This window comes from Nicotiana sylvestris, chromosome 2, assembly GCF_000393655.2.
Source record: "Nicotiana sylvestris chromosome 2, ASM39365v2, whole genome shotgun sequence".
In the NCBI taxonomy this organism is placed as follows: Eukaryota; Viridiplantae; Streptophyta; class Magnoliopsida; order Solanales; family Solanaceae; genus Nicotiana; species Nicotiana sylvestris.
In genome coordinates, this window is record NC_091058.1 from 4,590,632 (window position 1) to 4,610,926 (window position 20,295).

The following is a 20,295-nucleotide window of genomic DNA, read 5'->3' on the forward strand; positions in this document are numbered from 1 at the left end:
GAAAGTAACTAGTCTTAAAGAAGGAAGATAATTCCCCAGCAGTGTTATTCCCAGCAGTTTTCAGAGGAATAAAACACCAGTTTTGAAGGAAGTTGTTGTTGAAGTCAGGAGCCCGCCTGGAGAATGGAGGCTGAATTATTTTTAAAGCTGTTGAAGTCAGGAGCCCGCCTCGAGAATGGAGGCCGAATTATTTTCAAAGTTGTTGAAGTCAGGAGCCCGCCTGGAGAATGGAGGCTAAATTATTTTTAAAGCTGTTGAAGTTAGGAGCCCGCCTGGAAAATGGAGGCCGAATTATTTTAAGTTATTGTTGAAGTCAGGAGCCCGCCTGGAGAATGGAGGCTGAATTATTTTTAAGTTGAAGAAATTAGGAGCCCGCCTGGAGAATAGAGGAGTACAATTCAAGTGTTGAAGTTAGGAGCCCGCCTGGAGAATGGAGGTGTTACATTTAAATTATTGTTAAAGTCAGGAGCCCGCCTGGAGAATGGAGGCTGAATTTATTTTAAGTTGAAGAAGTCAGGAGCCCGCCTGGAGAATGGAGGTGTTACATTTAAATTGTTGTTAAAGTCAGGAGCCCGCCTGGAGAATGGAGGCTGAATTTATTTTAAGTTGAAAAAGTCAGGAGCCCGCCTTGAGAATGGAGGCTGAATTATTTTGAGAAAGTTGGAGAAGTCAGGAGCCCGCCTGTAGAATGGAGGTTGTTATATTTTTAAGTGGTTAAAGTCAGGAGCCTGCCTGTAGAATGGAGGTTGTCAAATGTTAAGTTGGAAAAGTCAGGAGCCCGCCTGTAGAACGGAAGTTGTTTATTTTAAGATGGAGAAGTCAGGAGCCCGCCTGTAGAACAGAGGTTGTTATATTTTTAAGATAGAGAAGTCAGGAGCCTACCTGTAGAACGGAGGTTGTTATATTTTTAAGTTGAAGAAGTCAGGAGCCCGCCTGTAGAACGGAGGTTGTTATATTTTTAAGTTGAAAAAGTCAGGACCCCGCCTGGAGAATGGAGATTGTGTCATCTTTCAAAAATCAAGTTGGAGTCAGGAGCATCCCCGCCTGCAGAACAGAGGAATACATTTCAAGATCAAATCAGAAGTCAGTAATGAGGAGGGTTACAACAAAAAAATCCCCAGCATAACAAGCTTCAATGTAGAAAGCAGTGTCCCTAGCAGACAGAGCGGAATAATAAAACTTGTGTTCAGAAAAGCAAAAGGCCAGTGTCATCCCCGGCAGTTTTCGAAAGAAAGGCACCAGAGGAAACACAAGCCGACAAGAAAGCAAAGCAACCAGAGCGTGTGGAAGATAGATAAGATTTTGTAATTCATAGACTATAGCTTAGTCTAGCTTCTTTTCTTTCAGCATGGTGTAATAAGGAGGTCGGTAAGCAGTAGCAGCAGCATGTAACAGCAGTAGCAGCAAAATTACAGTTCCATGGTAGTCCCAGCTACCAAAACTTCCCGAACTACATTGGCCTGATTCCCTTTTAGCCGGTGATATGTAGGAAACCTTCGAAGCAAAGGTTCGGTCAAATCCTTTCAAAAAGATGCTTCACACGGAGTACTCAAACGGGCAAAAATCGCTCGTATCCGCTCACTTTATCTTTGCACGAAAACTCTTCGTGTTTTCGGACAAAGAGGGGCAGCTGTGAGCACGTGATTTTTGCCCTATATGAGAATTACTCCCAAAAAATTCAAATAAAACAATTTTCCTTTGTGTGCAATTTTTGAATTTTTCGTGGCACTTTTGGATAATTATTTGTATTTTTGTCTGTGCATGTTTATTTGTTTAAATTAATAAAAATATAAAAATATGTCGCGTTTACATTTAATATTTAATTAAGTTTGTTTTACAAAATAAAAAATCATAAAAAATAACGTACGTTGCATTTTTAGCATTTAACGTCCAAATTGTGTGATTTTATCGTTAATTGCTATTTAAATGTGTGATAATTGTTGTTAGGAGTTAATTAGTTTTTTTAGATAATTTTGAGTTTTATAATTTAATCTTAGCATTTTTAGCTTTATTAATTAGGAAATTGAATAAATAGAAAAGAACAAAAATAGAAGAAGACCGGATTGGGCCCTTTTCTTCAATTTTAAACCACAGGCCCAAAGATACCCAACCTTCCCCTACGCCACGGTCCATTTCGACCCGGGTCAACCCAGTCCATAACCCCAAAGACCCAACACCCCTATCTCCCTATCTTTCATTTCACAAAACAAAACCCTAAACCTAAAAAACTACCCGCCCCCCTCTCTTCTTCATCCTCTCCAAGCCCTAGCACCCCAAGCTCCCCTCCCATGGCTACTGCTGCTTCGTTCAGCTTCGACCATGGCTGCCCCTTTCGCCTTTCTCGCCTTCATCATCCCCACCATCGTTACAATTCCTTCAGCTTCATCTCCTCATCACAAGCAACCAAACCAGCCATGAACGACCTCCAGCTCGATCGCCCAGCAACGACCACCTGAAACAGCAGTCCATCAACCACTAAACGACCCTCAGTAGCATCGACCAGTCAGCCCGCCTCCTTCACCAGATGAACTGCTAGGAACCACCCCCATCGTCACGACTTGCATAGCCAGTCCGCCATGGTCGCTGTTTCCTTCATCTTCATCGGAACAACCAAGCGACGAACGTCATGGCTGCTGCTGCTTCACCTCTGCTGCCTCACCCATCTTCGTCATCCGGTTCATGGTCATTTTCGGCGTCCAGCATCATCGCCTAAAATCAACTGGAAAATATACAAAATTTCCGGGCAGATTTGAGTTGTTTTGGTTTCAAAGTTTCCGGGCAGATTGGTTTCCGTTTGAGTTCGTCGTTGTTCCGATCCGGTTAGTTGGTTTAAGTTTCATTTCCGTTCTTATTTTGCTTGATATTCTCGGATCCGAAATCAGTGTATGTTTGTTTCTTTCTTGTTCGTGGTTTATCGTTTCTTGATTATTTCTTCAGTTTGTTTTTATTCATTTAAAAGAATTTAGTTTTAATATAGAAGTGTGTTAGTTTGATAACTTGAATCCTTCATCTTTGTTGTAATGTTGTTGGATTTAATTTGAAGATCAATTTGATTATTGAGTTTAGTGATTTGAATCCTTTTATTTGTTCTGTTTTAAGCTTAATTTGAATTTGAGCTCAATGATTTGAATATACTTGTTTGTTATTGTTGTTGAATCTGAAAGTAGGTTTGTTGTTAAAAAATATTGTTTCGTCAAAATAATTCCAGTTGTTTCTTTGTTGTTCATCATTTAGTTTGAATTTGTTGATTGAATTTGATTAAGAATTGGTTATAGCTGCTATATTTTGGTTAACTGATTAGGTGAATTGGTTATAGCTGGTAATCTGATTTTAGTTCTTAGATCATTTTGGAAGTTTGAACAGATTGTTTTTGAATCAGGGTAGTAACAGTAGTTTTAGGGGGTAATACGGGAATTAACCAATTGCAGATTTATTTAATTTAAGTACTCCGTCCACTAAGCTCTAATAATAGTAAAATATTATAGTGGGGAACAAGACATATGGTAGTGGGAATCTAATATATTTATTTAAGTGGTAGTGGGGAACAAGACATAATGATGAAAAGTAAAAAGGAGGAGGATTAATAACGAGGTCTTCTTTGACCACTGAAACAGGGGGGAACCGTGGGGTCCGTGTTGACTGATTTTACTTAATTAAAATCAAAAATAGTATAAGTAATAATAAAAGTTAAAAGGTACACATAGTAGAAGAATATTGGGCTGAAAAGTAAAAGAGGCAAAAAGGGGTAGTAATAATAGTTTAAAAAGTAAAAAGGAAATAGGTAAAAAGAAAAGGAGGAGTCTTGCTTTGGGTATAAAAGAGGACTCATTTGACACTTAAGAGGGGACTGAATTTGGAGATAGAAATTTCAGAACTAAAGAGGAGATAAAAACAGACTTTTAATCTTGAGAGTTGAAGGATTGAGAGAAAAGAACTGATTTTCAGAAATCATAGAGAGTCAATAGTTTGAGAGTGTTCTACTTCGAGTCTTAAAGAACAGAAAATCAGAATTATCCCATTGCCTCTTCTGTTTTTTTTTTATTCATTCTGTCCTGCCTTTGAGAGTTATTGGGATTTCTGGGTCTTCGCTTGGTTTTTCCTAAGTCTGGTTGATTTTTTGGTTACTGCTCCACCGGTTTTCAAACTCTGTTTCTGGACTATTGCATTACTGCTACTGGTTGTTTGTTGTTGCTACGTTGTTCCTACTGTTGTTGATCCAATTCTTCTTTTCCTTGTATTCAAATACCAGGTACACTACTCTGAATCATTTTGACATATGCATTGAAGCTGAAATGAAATGGCCAGAAGATTTATGCTTCTAATTATAGAATATTCGTATTTTTAGTTAGATATTCATTATGTGTTTCATGTTATATGAATGGTAGAATTATGTATAATGCGAAGCGTTAAATTGCGGAACTATTGGATGGGTATCGGTATGAACACCATAAGTATTAATTTCGGCTTTGTTAATTTTTTAGTTTGAGATCGCATTCAAATCAAATGGGTAAATAGTCAATATGGGAAATCGATTTAATTTTGGGGGGAAGGGTTAGTAAAATCTAGATTTGAATTTGCAAATATTGGAATAAAAGCAATTTGAGTTTTTTTTTAATCTTTGAATATTGTTAGTAACAAAGATCCGCAAATATTAGGCCAATAATTTCGTAGAATCAGCAGGCTTGATGCTTTTAATGTGTGATTCAACTTAGCAAGGCTAAGAACATTAATCCATTAGATGCGAGCTTGAGCAAGATGAGTCAACGTTTAAGTTTAATAAACTTTCTAATAAGCGTTAGTAATTATGGTTAAATCTAGTTTCAATTGGTTGTGAATAATTAATTCCAATAGTTTTTTTTATAACAATGCGAGCTTTAATCTAGCTATAATTGATTTCTTTTGAATATTAGTTGGCGAATTTCATATTTTATTTACAATTTCGAAATTTTTTTCTTTTTTTTAGTAAAATTCCTTTTCATTAATATTTGTCTTAATCTAGCAATTAGTATGTTACGTTTTCTTATTTTTTAAGCTCGTAATTAATTAGGAATTTTATTTTATTTTAGAGACTAATTTAAATAGAAATGTAGTCACTTTAGGATATCCTTAAAATAAAGGAGGCGTGTCTCGCTACAGTAAATCACAAATTGTGGGGCCCTCAATAAAAGGACTCAATAACCGGATAGACTTTTGAGTTGGCCGTCTAGTGAATTTTCATGGCCTCCTCCCAAAATAACGATACGATAGTCTCTTTAGGACGCGCCTTAATTAATCTTACCTTCCTAAAACTCGGGTGTGCATTTATGCAACCCAAATCCAACTCTCGAAATGTACCGACGACCACGTGTACATTGGTAGTAACGTGGTTCGAGATGTATTTCCATGACGTCGCAAATGTTTTTTAAAAAAAAAAGAAAAAAAAAATTAACTAATGAGGCATGCCTCGCCAAACAAGAATACGCTGGCTGCGGGGCCCTCTATATATGTTTTGATGAAACTGCTTAGATGAGACTGCTTAGATTTCGGGACGGGGACTTTTAGCAAAATTTTACGGCATTTCCCAAAACAACAATACGCTAGTCGCTTTAGGCGCGTCTTTAATAAATTATTTTCTTAAATACGGGTGTGCATTCATGTGACCCAAATCCAAATCTCAACGGAGTCAAAATGTGTCGATAACCACGGGCGCATTGACTGTGACGTGGTTCGAGATATGTTTTCACAACGTTGCAATTCTCCGTAAAATAATAACAATAATAATAAAATTGATAAAAGCGGTTCAAAGTTAAAATTTGCATATAAGTTCTTAATTGTTAAAAATCAGATAAATAAGCCGAATATAACAGTTGAGCGACCGTGCTAGAACCACGGAACTCGGGAATGCCTAACACCTTCTCCCGGGTTAACAGAATTCCTTATCCGGATTTCTGGTTCGCGGACTGTTAAACAGAGTCAATCTTTTCCTCGATTCGAGATTCGACCGGTGACTTGGGACACCATAAATCTCCCAAGTGGCGACTCTAAATTAAATAAACAAATCCTATTTCGATTGTCCTTTAATTGGAAAAACTCCGTTATACCCTTACGGGGTAGGAAAAAGGAGGTGTGACACCAACCACCCTTCTGCTATGAATATAACAAAATGAAGCCATCATGTTAGCGTTAGGGCATTTAACAACAAAAATATCACATTGCGGGCAATGCACCTAGCAACAATTAATGGTTCTAGAATGACTTCGAGGGTCGTAAGATCACTTGGCATCATCCCAATTTGTCCATTTGAATCTTCTCTTTTCTCGCATTTCTTAGCTCGCTCATTTTCCTTCCCCTTTTTCCTTTCTGATTATCGCTCATTTCCTTCCTTCTCATTTCTCACATCCCATAATTTCACAATTTTTTTTCTTTTTTTTCTTTTTCCCTTTATTTTAATAATAAAAAAATAATTCGATCGAACCCTATGTAGGTTGCCTACGTATCATGATCACGCATGAATCAGATCTTTGCGTAATTCTGGAAGATCGAGAGTAAAGCAAATAAACTAACGTTCTTTTTTTCTTCTCTTTTTTACCTTAAGGACTATTCTTATAAGAAAAGAGAAATAAAAGAAGTAGAACTTTTTTTTTATTTTCTAGATTTAATGTTCAATAACATATTCTAAACTCAAGCTTAACGATCATATATTTCTTTCAAGACAAACACTCTATGGGAAATTATTAAAGAAAACCCTAGAAGAGAAATATATTTTTGATATTTTTTTTAAGAAGGAAATCTAAAGAATAAACCACAGAAACATATTTTGAATTTTCATTTGATATCCTGACGCAAGATTTCGAAACAAGCAATGAAAAAGATAAAATAAAATATTTTTGGATTTCAATTTTGATTGCCTAAAAAAGAAATTCTAATGATAAACAAAAGATAAAGTATGTTTTTTTTCTATGTACAATATCCTAAAGTTCTAATGAAAATAAAAAGAATTTTTTTTTTCCACTAATTTCCCAAAGAAACACCTCAAAAGAATTATTTTTTGGATTTTGGAATTAATACCTTAAAGAAAGCTTTTAAAGAGGTACTAAAAGAATTTTTTTTTTTAATTTTGGTCCTAGTACAGTAAAGAAAATACAAAAATAATTTTTATTTTGATATTAATTACCGAAAGGAAAAACAATCTCAAAGGAATTTTTTTTTTCATTTCTAGAATTAGTATTCTAAAGAAAACTTATAACGAAAATATAAAAACGCAAAATTTCTTCTTTTTTTTAGATTTTTGACTTGTAACACATTTCCAAATACAAAATAAGAAATACAATAACAAAAGACTAGGCAAACTTAACTATACTATTACAAACTCTAACATCACCTAAAAGACTGAATACTACTATACAGGACTCGAAAGTAAAACATGAATAATTGACTCAAAAACATAAAATGGCTCCTCGAGCAGCTCCTGAATGCAGTGATCCTGGGGTATCTGTCGTGCTCAAACTCCGGTAAGTAAATTCGCATCTGTATGAGAAAACTTAAACAAACACTATGTGAGACAATAACATTCCCTATTAGACACATGCAAGACATGGTTGCGATTATTTTTTCTAAAATTAACCTATGTGGCTAAAAGTGCAAGATTTGGATAAGACCCCGCGAAGCTAAGAACCTAAGATTTACTAGGAATACCAGACCCTATGTGGGTTGCCTACGTATCACGCCTTGAAAGACGAAAATCAGGTATGCGTAGTTCGGTCAGATTGGATACGTGCGAGAATTAAAACAAAACAACTAATTTAGAGAAAATATGTTTTTTTTTGTTTTTTTTATTTGGAAAATGATGAAACATGTAAACTCTCTTTGGATTTTCTTTTCTTTTCCCTTTTTTTGATTTTCTGAATTTCGAAAAAAGATGAAAAAGTGCAAAATCTCTTTTTTTGAATTTTCAGGCTCTTTTGTTTTCTTAAACAATTGTGGCAGAAAACATAATAGGCCCCTACTCGCTCTATCCTCACACTTCACCCTCTCTTTTTCTTTTTTTTTCTTTTTTTTTCATTTTCCTTCCGATATCATTGGTCCGCTAAATGACCCTTTTACCCCTGGAGAAATGCAACGTGTATCACATAGGATGCATCAAGATGGTCTGTTATTTTGGGTACACCTGTCCTAGACGGTCCCAACCCCTGTGTTGAGTCCCCAAAGTCCAATGCATATGATGCAAACAAGCGTTCTAACTAGGGATCCGGCATGAGGATGGGTTATTCTAAATTCAAAACCTGGGTATGTTGTTCTAAACTTGTGTACCCGAGCGAACAACTCGAGCCGAGGAGAGGGCTACATACCGGGAACCAAAAGGCCATCCGGCTTAATAAATTTTCCGAGCCTCTTTATTATTTCAAGGTATGACACTAACAGAATAGGGAGTCACGTCCAGCGTGCACCTCCCCGAAGATGAGAAGAGAAGGGTTTCGTAGCAGTTTATATATAGTTCAGATAATATCAAAGCAGTAAAAGCAACATTTAGCACATTAGGCTCAAACATGTAATAAAATCAGATAACAGATAAAGCCAAATATAAAAATTCATCTAAGCTTGAATTTTGAACCCTGAACCAGAGATTCTAGGTTTGGTCCCCAGCAGAGTCACCAGAGCTGTCACACCTCCTTTTTACCTACACCCTCAGGTAAGGGTGTATAAGGGAGTTTTCCAACTTAAAGTGACAATCGAAACAGGATTTATTTATTTAAAGATTCAGAGTCGCCACTTGGGATGATTTAATGGTATCCCAAGTCACCGGTTCAGATCCTGAATCCCGGGTAAGGAATTCTGTTAACCCGGTAGAAGGTGTTATACATTCCCGAGTTCCGTGGTTCTAGCATGGTCGCTCAACTATTATAATTGGCCTATTATCTGATTTTAACACATGTTTTAGCCTATGGTGCAATTTTAGCTTTATAACCGCTTTTATTTAATTATTTTTCTTAGGAAGATTTCAACGTTATTTAAAACACGTCTTGAACCACGTCACATAAATGCACCCGCGATCCACGATACATTTTATTTAACGTTTTTGAGATTCAGATTTGGGTCACATGAAATGCACACCCGAGCTTAAGGAAATTAAGTTAAATTGCACTCCTAAAGTAACTACACACTTTCAAGTTTGCCAGAGCCATAGAAAATTCAACTAATGGCACACCCCGAATTTTGGAATTGGGTATCATGACCATGAATATGTCACAGGAACCGTACCCATAGTCACGATGATTTATTAATCACGGCTAAAACAAGCTACAATGTATTTATAATCTGAGGCACAAACTTTTCTTTAATGTTGCCTTTGACTTGTGGCTTATTAACAAAACAAACAGTGGATTTTCTAAAACCCATCTCCCATTCTTTTGTTCTTGTCACTTATGTCTCAACAGATTAAATTCATTTACACATCAATAACTTAAAGTTTGTTGTCAATCCTACAAATGTAGACACCGTTTCAAAAGGCCATCACGATGTATCAAATACTTAAAAAAAATCTAAAAGAAGCGGAAAACAGAAGAGACTATGAACTTGAAAGAGACAATTGAGACAATTCAACTAGCAAGCATAATAAGCTTAGTAAATCAATGCATTTCATCTGTACAGGTGCCATTTCAATCGGATCCAGCCTTTAAATATATGATTAAGCTCAATGATTCAAGGTGACAAGACATAGAATACAACATTTTTGTAAAACCCATTTGCAACTCATATTAGGACTTATGTTAGGCACATGAAAATTATCAATTTCATGATAAACAAAAGATAAAGTATGTTTCCCACGGAGTATTCAAAAGGGCAAAAATCGCTCGTATCCGCTCACTTATCTTTGCACGAAAACTCTTCGTATTTCCGGGAAAAGAGGGGCAGCTGTGAGCACGTGATTTTTGCCCTACATGAATTACTCCCCTAAATTCAAAACAAAATAATTTCTTTTAATGTTTGCAATTTTGGGGATTTTCGTGGCATTTTCTGTTAATTGTTTGCATTTTTTGTTTGCGCATTTTAATTAGTGAAAAATACAAAAATATGTCGCATTTGCATTTAGGGTTGGTTCTACATTTTAGGATTAATTAGGAAATTAATTGTTTTATAAAAATGGAAAAATCATGAAAAATTAGTTTAATTTGCACTTTTAATTTTAGCTTTGATGTTAAGTAGCTTTCTTTTGGTAATTTATTTTTAATTAATTGTTTCAATTATCATTTTAGGTTTAATTAATTTTGTTTAGTTCTAGAAATTAATCCTGATTTTAATTAAATTTCGAAACAAAAGAGAAAAAACAAAGAAGAAAAAAGGTTTTGAATTAAGTTGGGTTTGAATAAAGATGAAAGGGATTTCACATTTTGGGGCAAGTCACTGAAAATTTCAAAACCCCAATCCCATTTCCTTCTAACCCGTCCCAAACCAGCCCATTCTGACCCTGACCCTGACCTGGTCTAGTTCCCCCCCCCCCCACAACCAAACGACGTCGTTTTGTTAAGCTTTGATCTGAGCCGTTGATCGTGCCTGATCCAACGGACCAGAACTGGCCCTGCCCCCGTATAAAAGTGTCCGAATCTGCAAACCCCCCATCTCCTGAACCCAAAGCCTAATCCTCTCTCTGAAATCACCACCCCTGTCCACCGTGGCTCCACCATCCGGAAATCACCTCACGGCGGCGAAGCATTCCCAAATTCATCCAAAGTTCGACCAGACAACCCCCTTCGTCCCCTCTTTCATGTCCTGCTACCATTTTTTCCAAAAGACCACTAGATTTTTTCGAATTTCAGATCAAAGATCGAAACCCTAGCGCCGTCTTGTTCTCTCCGGTGGCAGCTCCACCTCTGTTCAACCCCAAATTAACACCTTATAACCCCCAAGTCCCCCTCATTCCAAATCCCCACTCTGCTTCCTTCAAATCTCCCCAGAAATGTTCGAATCTTACTTCAAAGATATGAACCCCAAATTTCAAAAATCCAAATCGGCGAGGCTTTAAGGATTTGAGGTCGAAATTGATTTTAGTCGTGTGTTCTCAGTCGAGAACACACGATTAAGGTCTATCTCGGTCGCAAAATCGAGGATTCATTGAAGCTTAGTTCAAGGCGGTTGTCCGTTTAGTTTTGGTAGGTATTCTCGGCTTTCTCTTTTCCATTGTTTTGTTAATATTGTCTTCTATTTTTCTTCTTTCTTTCCGTTTTCTCAAAAATTGACTTTGCATGTGTTCCTTTTAGTTTAGTTTAAGGGTTAATTGCTATTTTTCCTTTAGTCTATTTGGATTCGTTAGAATAGTTTTGTTTAATTTCCTTCTTTTTAAGTTTGGGCCATATTGAGAACATTTGATCCAAAATTCTATTGACTCCATTGCCCGTCTATTTTTTTGGCCCTCTAGATAATTTTGTTTGAATTCTCGAATTGGACTTGGGTCCAAAGGGAAGAGGATTAGCCCAGATTTCGAATTGAAACACTAGGTCAACTTGACCCATACCCATTTGGTTTTTCTGGTTAATTAACAGGGGTTCAAGGGGTATTTTGGGTAACTAGCTTAGGGAGTCTGGGTGTAACTGCATTAGGAAGCTTCTAGGAAGCTGGGGGTTGGGGCTATTTTGAAGTTCTGAATTTTAAAAGAAGGATACCTAAGCAAAAACAAAAATTTCTGAAGGATTGAAATGCAATTGTGAATTTATTAAAGCTGCCCTAGTGGCTTGCCTATAAAGGCATAAGTTACTTGCAGCTCAAGAAAGAGATTTTCTTTAAAAAAAAATTAGATACATCTAGAAATACTGAAAAATTACTGTTCCATTGAGCTCTTCTACAATTCTTGAAGTTTTGTTCCAGTTTCTGAAGTATATTCTGCTTCATCTGGGTTTGAAAGTGGTTTGAATTAGGGGCTATGGCTTGTTTCTGTTGCTATTGGTCTATTATTGTTGCTTCCTCTTAGTTTCAAGCTAATTGTTGGTCTATTTTGCTGTTATTCAGGTACACATTTCTACATTCCACCTAATGTAAAACTTGATTTGGAATCGAAATGGAAATCTGGAGCTTTGAGTTGTATTCACAATTAGTTGTGTTCATATTTTAGTCTACTTGTCTACTTTTTTTATTTAGAGAATTTCCCTTATTGCCTTTCAAACTCTAAATAGGTGATCGGAGACTGAGCTTCTGAACATCATATGACCTGGTAGTTTGGTTTGGTGTCCATCTTAGTCTAATTCTTTAAATGTAGTCATTTGCATTACTTATTCATTTTAAGGTCAAGATTTGGACTTGTTTAAATGCAGTCAATTTGAGATTTTTTTAGACTTTAAATGTGTACTAAGTAAGGTTTTTAAGGCTACTATAATATGGATTTGAATCTGGTATGCAAGTTGAATTGAATGTTCAATGTCATAGCTTCTGAGTTTGATTTGTTCGATAAGCCTCGGTGTTAGGAAATATCTGCTTTCCTATAGCAGGGATCTAGGTTTGCTTTGTTATTTTTTCTTTAGATCTAATTTAAATTGGTTTCATGTTTAGCTTAGTTTTTTCTTTCAGAACCTGAGTCTTGTATTATAATATTCTATTGTATTGTCTTTTAGAATTCAAGTGAGGCATTTTGTTCTTGAAGAACTATGATTCAAACAATGAATCTACGGTTCAACAAGTCACAAAATTGCTAAATTATGTGGGATTTTCATTGTCATTGGCAAGATCACAATCAAGATTCGAATTTCATGTAATATGTTGATGATTTAGTTGTGAATTTTTATTATTATTCAATGTTCAGTTTTTTAGAAAATAACGATCGCTTGGGCGGAATGCATCTTTGGTTTATACACATACCAGTCAGTCATGTGTTGGCCAGGTCCAGCAGGCCCAGCTAACTTTTGGGCCTGGTCTTGGAGGCTCCTTTGGAAATAAGGAGTGGTCTCACTGTTTTCGTTTGTCCTGGGCCTCTTCTTGAGCCTAAAGGTTTTATTGTTGATAATGTTAACTAATACAGGTGGTCCGGCTTCTGAAAATCTAACGCCCATCCCCCTTTCCCTAATAGTTACATACATCGGCCTTAAATCGTGTTAGTTCAATTATTTGTGGTAATTAATTTGAAGTGTGCCATATTAGACAAACATACAATTCATAGCCCTCGTAAGTTAGTCTCGAAACTTTGTAATTAGCATAAATCGAGGCACGCCATTTAGCAAATTTTTATGGCCCTCGCAAAAGTTAAAAGCGCGTTAGTCGCTTTAGGCGCGTATTTTAATAATATTACTTTCCTCGGGTGCACATTTCATGTGACCCAAATCAAATCTTAAAATGTTGAATAAAATATGTTTAGGATTGCGGGTACATTTCATGTGGCACGATCAAAAGACGTGTTTTAAACGACGTTTAATCTTCTCTAAAAATTGATCAAAGCGATTAATAGGTTAAAATTTGCACATAGGTTCAAAAATGTTCTAAATCAGATAATTAAGCCGATTATAACAGTTGAGCGACCGTGCTAGGACCACGGAACTCGAGAATGCCTAATACCTTCTCTCGGGTTAACATAATTCCTTACTCGGATTTTTGGTGCGCGGACTGTGAAACAGAGTCAATCGTTTCCTCGAATCGGGATTAGAACTGGTGACTTTGGACACCATAAATTATCCCAAGTGGCGACTCTGAATCTTTAAATAAACAAATCCCGTTTCGATTGTCCTTTAATTGAAAAAACTCCCTTGTATTTATACCCTTTACGGGGTGTTGTAAAAAAGGAGGTGTGATAGCTCTGGCGACTCTACTGCGGATCGAACCCAGAATCTCTGGTTCAGGGTTCTGAATTCGAGCTTAGATAATTGTTATAGTTAGCTTTATTCATTATCTGATTTTGTTACATGATTTGGGCCTAATGTGTTAATTGTTTGCTTTTACCGCTTTGATATTCCGTGAACTGTATATAAACTGTTGCGAAATCCCTCTTCTTTCTGAGTCCTCTAAATCATGAAGAAGTGTGCACTTCATGTGACTTCTTTTCTGTTAGAGTCATATCCCAAATTTAGAACGAGGTTCGGACAAGTTGCAAAGCCGGCAAAGCATCTATATTCCCGGTACGCTGCTCCCCCTCTCGGCTCGAGCTGTCCGCTCGGGTAAGCCAGGTCTAGAACAATAAACCCAGGTTTGAACCTAGAATAACAATACCTCATGTCGGATCCCTAGTAGGAACGTTTGTTTGCATCATGTGCATTTTGACTTTGGAGACTCAACACAGGGGTTGGGTCTGTCTAGGACAGGTGCAACCGAAACAAAAAGACCATCTTGATGCATCCTACTTGCTATTTGTGAATTTATTTGCTTCGGACTTGCATGCTGACCGGCTCATGAATATTGGGAAAAGTCGAGGAAAGAGAAATAGTAGTATGAGAGTCAATCGCCTATTCTGAAAAAAACCGATGTCCAAATAGTGTCGAAACTTTGCCGAATTTTTGAAAGAAAGAGAAAAAAAAAGAAGAAAAAAAGTTTTTGTTTTCAAGAAATAGTTTTATTTGCCAATAAAGTAATAAAAAAAAGAAGAGTCTTGTTTTCAAAAATAGTTTAATTTATTCGCCCGAACTACGCCAGTTTGATTCTCACGAGGTGTGAGATACGTAGGCAACCCCCATCGGGTCCAACTTCTTTTTTGCGACAGTAGCCAAAAGAACAAAAAATTTACTTTAATTTGAAAATAATTAGGGTAATGCCATTTTTTGTCAGAAATAGCCGAATGTCCCTAAATGGGCACCGGAAGGCTGTTTTTGCAAGAATAGCCACTTTTTGTCACTTTTAAAGGTTTTGGCTGGTTAGGTGACACAACCTTAAAATTTTCGTTTTCGAAGTGCTGAAAGGCCGTGTTGGCAAGGCCGGATCTTTTGTGGAAATTTTGAAAAATGGTCATTTCTCTTAAGTCAAAACGAGTCATGGTTTTCTTTTAATTAAAATCACCTTAATAAATGTGCAGGATGAGCACAAATCAAAATGAACCTTTCTCAGTCCGTGAAGAGATCCCTTTGGAGCTACATATGTGGTGGCATGATTTGGGGGCGACAGCAGGAAAGTTATGACAAAAGCATTGGGCGGTCTTATTGGGCTCTTGAAGGTCAAGCCCAGAAAAGACGTGATTGAGGCCTTGATACCGTTTTGGGACCCAACACATAATGTGTTCCACTTTGCGGATTTCGAGTTAACTCCTACGCTAGAAGAGATAGCAGGCTATGCCGATTTCGAAGGGAATCTCAGAAGTCAATACCCGGTAGCACCAAGAACAGTGACCCCTCACAAATTTTTGGACTTGTTAAGCATCAGTCGGGACATCCGAGACGGAAATCTGGCCAAAGGATTTTGTACCCTCTACTTTCTGTATCAACGTTATGGGAATCCTCGTGGCTTCGAAATGCCAGATACTGGTCTTACTCACGCTGGAAATCAAGACAAGTGGGAAGCTCAGAGAGGATTAGCTTTCATAGTGGCGCTCCTAGGTATCTTGGTTTGCCCAAGAAAAGACGGGAACATAGAGATGAGGCTAGTAGGGATAGCCGACTTTATGATGAAAAAGGCAAATGGGACTATAGTGTCGCTGATCTTGGTAGAAATTTACCGAGCTATCACTCTCTGTCGAGAAGGAGCGAAGTTCTTTGAAGGGTGCAATATGTTGTTACAAATATGGATGGAGGAACACCTTTGCCACCGTCCCGGATACTTGAATTGCGGTATGACTGGCCTTGAGTGCATTGAAAAACATGAAAAGTGAGTAGAGGGTTATGAGTTTCCGGATGGTATGGAAGCATGGCATGCTCATTTGAGATCTTTGACCGTAAATAAGATCAAATGGACATTCGGGTGGCTCTCGGTTAACGAAGTAATCTATATGTCGGCTGAGGTGTGTTTTTTGCTGTCGATGGGTCTTCGGAGTATCCAGCCTTATGCTCCGCACAAAGTCCTACGTCAGTTAGGCCGATACCAGACCATCCCACACAATGAAGACTTGAGTCGGCAAGTCATTGAGTTAAATCCAAAAGCTGCCTTCCCAGAAGAGAAAGTGCGCCGGATTTGGCATCAGTGCAGATTCTTAGGGCTTAATACTCAAGTACGAGACCTATCCAAAGGTGAGGTGGAGCCTAGTTATAATACTTGGTATGGTAAAAGATCTCGAGTTCAATATAAACCTGACAGGCCCGCAAAGAAACCTCATGTCCAACAATTCACCGACGGAGGACAAGTGCAATGAGACTGGCTGACCAAAGAAAATGAGTACAGGGCTACCACAAGCAAATTGGAAAAGCAAGTCAGAGAACTTCAATTCGAGAATAGCTTGCAAGTTGCGGCGGATGAAGTAGAAAAGGAAATGCTAGCCAAAGAAAATGAGGCCCTTCGAGCTCAAATTCAGAAAATGAAAGTAGCGGCAGAAAACCTAGCCCGAAGCGACAGAGATGAAAAACTCATAGCTGACCTGAGGCAGAAAGTAAATGACTATAGTTTTGATTTGAACAAAGCAGAAAGTGAACTAGCCAAGGCTTGAAAGCAATTGGCTAAAAATGCAGATGAACGAGCACGCCTGGTTAAGCAGTTGAGAGAAAGGTACGATGATGAGGTCGCAGGGTTAAAGAAAAGGGTCATCTCCACGGAAAACAAAATGATCAAATAGGCAAAAGACTTCAAGGTTGAAAGGGAACATTGTTATACAGCATTGGCACAATTAGAAATAGATTTGCAACAACTTCAGGAGCAAAATCATGCAGCTGAGCAAACTTTGGAAGCCAGGGCCCAGCAGATTGGGCGTTTGTTACAAGAAAAAGGCGCCATAAGAGAGAGATTTAGAAGCATCGCTGACTATATCGTTATGAAGTGCCAGATCTGTGAGGATATGACTCGCACTACCTTCTTTGCAGCAGTAATGATATTTGTTAAACAGATAATGAACGACTTGGATCGACTTCAAAAGGAGCTTGCATATAGGCCCGCGACGATACCTAATGATGTCCCGTGGGCACCAGAAGCATTGATGTATTCATGATTTTTCCATATGAGTCTACATTTCCCTTGTGTTAGCATCTGTCAGTCATGTTGAGTTTGTATTTTCTTTTTGCTAGAGTGCGTCAAATTGTCTTCGAGTCTGTATTTTCTTCTGTTGGAGTATGATGCCTATTTTCGGAGTCTGTATTTCATCTTTGCATCGAAATCCGTTAGTCTTTTGGAATTTGTTAGTTTTGAGTTTTGTAATGGAAGCATTTATTTTTTTTATGAAAACTGAAAATCCCAAAAATGTTTTATTTCACACTTATCTCCAAGAACTACGCTTGGTCTGATTTATGCGGGGCCATGATACGTAGGCAATCTCCATAAGATTCGATAGTAACCAAATAAAAAGAGAGAAAGAAAATAAGAGGAAAAACAAGAGAGTAAAGTAAAAAAAATGAGCGGAAAAACAAGAAAGAAAAGAGAGAAAATAAGAAATCAAGATAGAATAAAAACAAAGAGAGAACAGAGGCAAGAGTGAAAGGAAGGAAACGAAAAAGAAAGAAAAGGGGGAAGTTTGCAATTAAAAGGCCGGGATGACGCATGCAACCAATCAAATACATAATAGAGACGGTTAACTGTTTAGGTGCATTTATTCCCAATGTGCACTTACTAATCTATTAAAGCCTAATCGCTAACAAGGTTGTTGTTTGATGTATTCAGTCCAGGCAGGTGGTTAGTTGATTGGCATTCTAGCAACTCACTCATACAACACTCGATCGAACGACAAGCTGAATATGGCCAACTAGGAATCGGAAACAAGTATTGTCGGCCCATAGAAAGAAGTGGAAGAATTGGACGTTAATGAAATGAGGGAAGAAATGTATAAGCTCAAGCAACAGATGACTGAAATGTACCAAGCCTGGGCGAAGGGGCATCCACCGCCAGTCTATCCTGCTAACCCTGCTTATATCCCACCATCAGCCCGACCTCTGGAGCCTCCTACTGTGAACTCATCTCTAGCCTTTCCCTTCTACCAACAATGCCAATGCACCACCTCCCATACATCACAAGCTCCTCCACCCAAACAAGTCCCATACCCTCCCCCACCAATTACACCTGTTTTTGTGGCACCTCCACCTACTACATTACACCGATCTTCTAGCGAACCCCTGTTTCAAACTCACGACAACCAGTACTATCCCCCTGAACCCACCTTCAAAGTTCCAGAACCATATCCTTACACCACTCATCTTGATCTCCCGGCAGAGACCGAGAAACCACCCAAAAATCCCGAGCATGAAGAAATGATCAGAAAGGTCAAAAGATTAGAACAGTCGTTCCGAGATATGAGGGGGTTGGGAGGTCAAGTAAGTGTGGCCTATAAGGATTTATGTTTGTTCCCAGATGTTCAGTTGCCAGCAAGGTTCAAAATGCCCAAGTTTGATCTGTACGATGGGCATGGTGACCCGGTAGCACACTTAAGAGGATTTTGTAGCAAGATGAGAGGAGCAGGTGGAAGAGATGAATTGCTGATGGCATATTTCAGCCAAAGTCTGAGTGGGTAGGCCTTAGAATGGTATACTAGACAAGATCACAACAGGTGGTACACATGGGACGATTTGGCCCAAGCCTTTGCCTGTCATTTTTAGTACAACCTCGAAATTATCCCAGACTGTATGTCGTTGACAAAGATTGAGAAAAAGCCCGGGGAGAGCTTCAGGGCATATGGATTGCGTTGGAGAGAGCAAGCAGCGAGGGTTGACCCTCTGATGAAAGAAAGCGAGATGGTTGATTATTTCTTGCAGGCTTTGGAACCCACTGTAAGCACGTGATTTTTGACCCTCCCCGAGAATTTTCACATTTTTAGTATGAATATGTGAAATTGGGTCTAGTATAGCTATTTTAACTATTTTTACTTTATTTCAAAGAAAAAAAGAAAATCACAAAAAATATATATATAATTTTAGTTTATGTATTTCTCATAAACTTGAAAAATACAAAAATTGCACTTTATTTTTGTACTTTGTATAATTTCGAAAATTACAAAAAAAAAAAACATAGTTCTATTAAGGTTTTATAGTCATTTTAACTTTGAAAAATACAAAAAAAATTACTTCATATTTTATCTTAAAAACGAAAAAAATAGTTTTATTAATATTTTGTAGCTATTTTAAACCTTGAAAAATATTTAAAAAATATAGTTTTGTTTAAATACTAGTCTTATTTTTGGTAGTTATTTTACTTACATAGGACTAGTTGAGCAACGTGTTCCTATTTCTCGGGTCCGGGCAAAAGAATAATATTCGGGTTCAAACTACCCGATTTTAGGCCTAATTTTCGGACCTAGCCCATAATAAACCGTGTCCAGGACACGTGGGGAACCCCACCACGCGTGGGGGACATATGCCTCGAACCCCACCACGCGTGGGCTCATTTTTCTGGGCAAAACTCATGCTAAATGCACGGATGAAAGACAAAGGCATGGGGACTTTTAAAAAAAATGGGAAAGGGGTACTGTTCCCTTTTCTTCTTCATAAAGAAGAAAGAAAGGAACAGAAGGGGGGAACGAACAAGGATTTGAAATTTTTTGGAAAAAGTACTGTACACTCGTCTTCTTCCTCAAGAAGAAAGGGAAAACCCTACTGACCCAAACGAGCAAAAAAAACCACCCATGGACCACCTCCAAACAACTACTTCCATCAACACGTCCGAGCACCACCTCCATCCCGTCACCTTCCCGACGCTAAACCACCAAACGACCACCTGCTCCGACGACACATCTCCCTCGTCGTCTCACAACCCGTTCGTCGACCACTACCCAAACCAGTCGACTCTACTGTCCGAACGCCACCACCCAAGCACCATAACCAAACAGAAAACCAGTAGCAAACCCCCCCCCCTAACGCCTGAACACCACCGGACAACCCCGACTGGAGCTGCTCCACCATTTTCAAGCTTCGCTGCATTTTCGAGCAGCTGGTTCTACATGCTTTCGCGTTGCACCCCCCCCCCCCCCCGTCGCAGCCCCAGTCCCATCGACCTCAACAAAAAACCCAGCAACACCCATCGACCACCCGTCAAGCAACAGCCATCGCTGCTGCGTCGTCCAACCACCCCCTTCGTCAACTGCCCAAACGACCCCTCCAACTGTGGCTTCACGTACACAAGTGTCGCGCCGGAAAAATACAGCAGCAACCAAACAATCCCTGGTCGTTGACATTTGTGGGTCCGAGCTTTCTGTTCATCGAGGTCCGGTACGTCGAGGTGTTTGTCCGAGGTTTCGTCGTTGTTCCTCGTCTAGTAAGGTCCAGCTTGAGTTCCGTCGGGGTCGTGTTTGTCGTC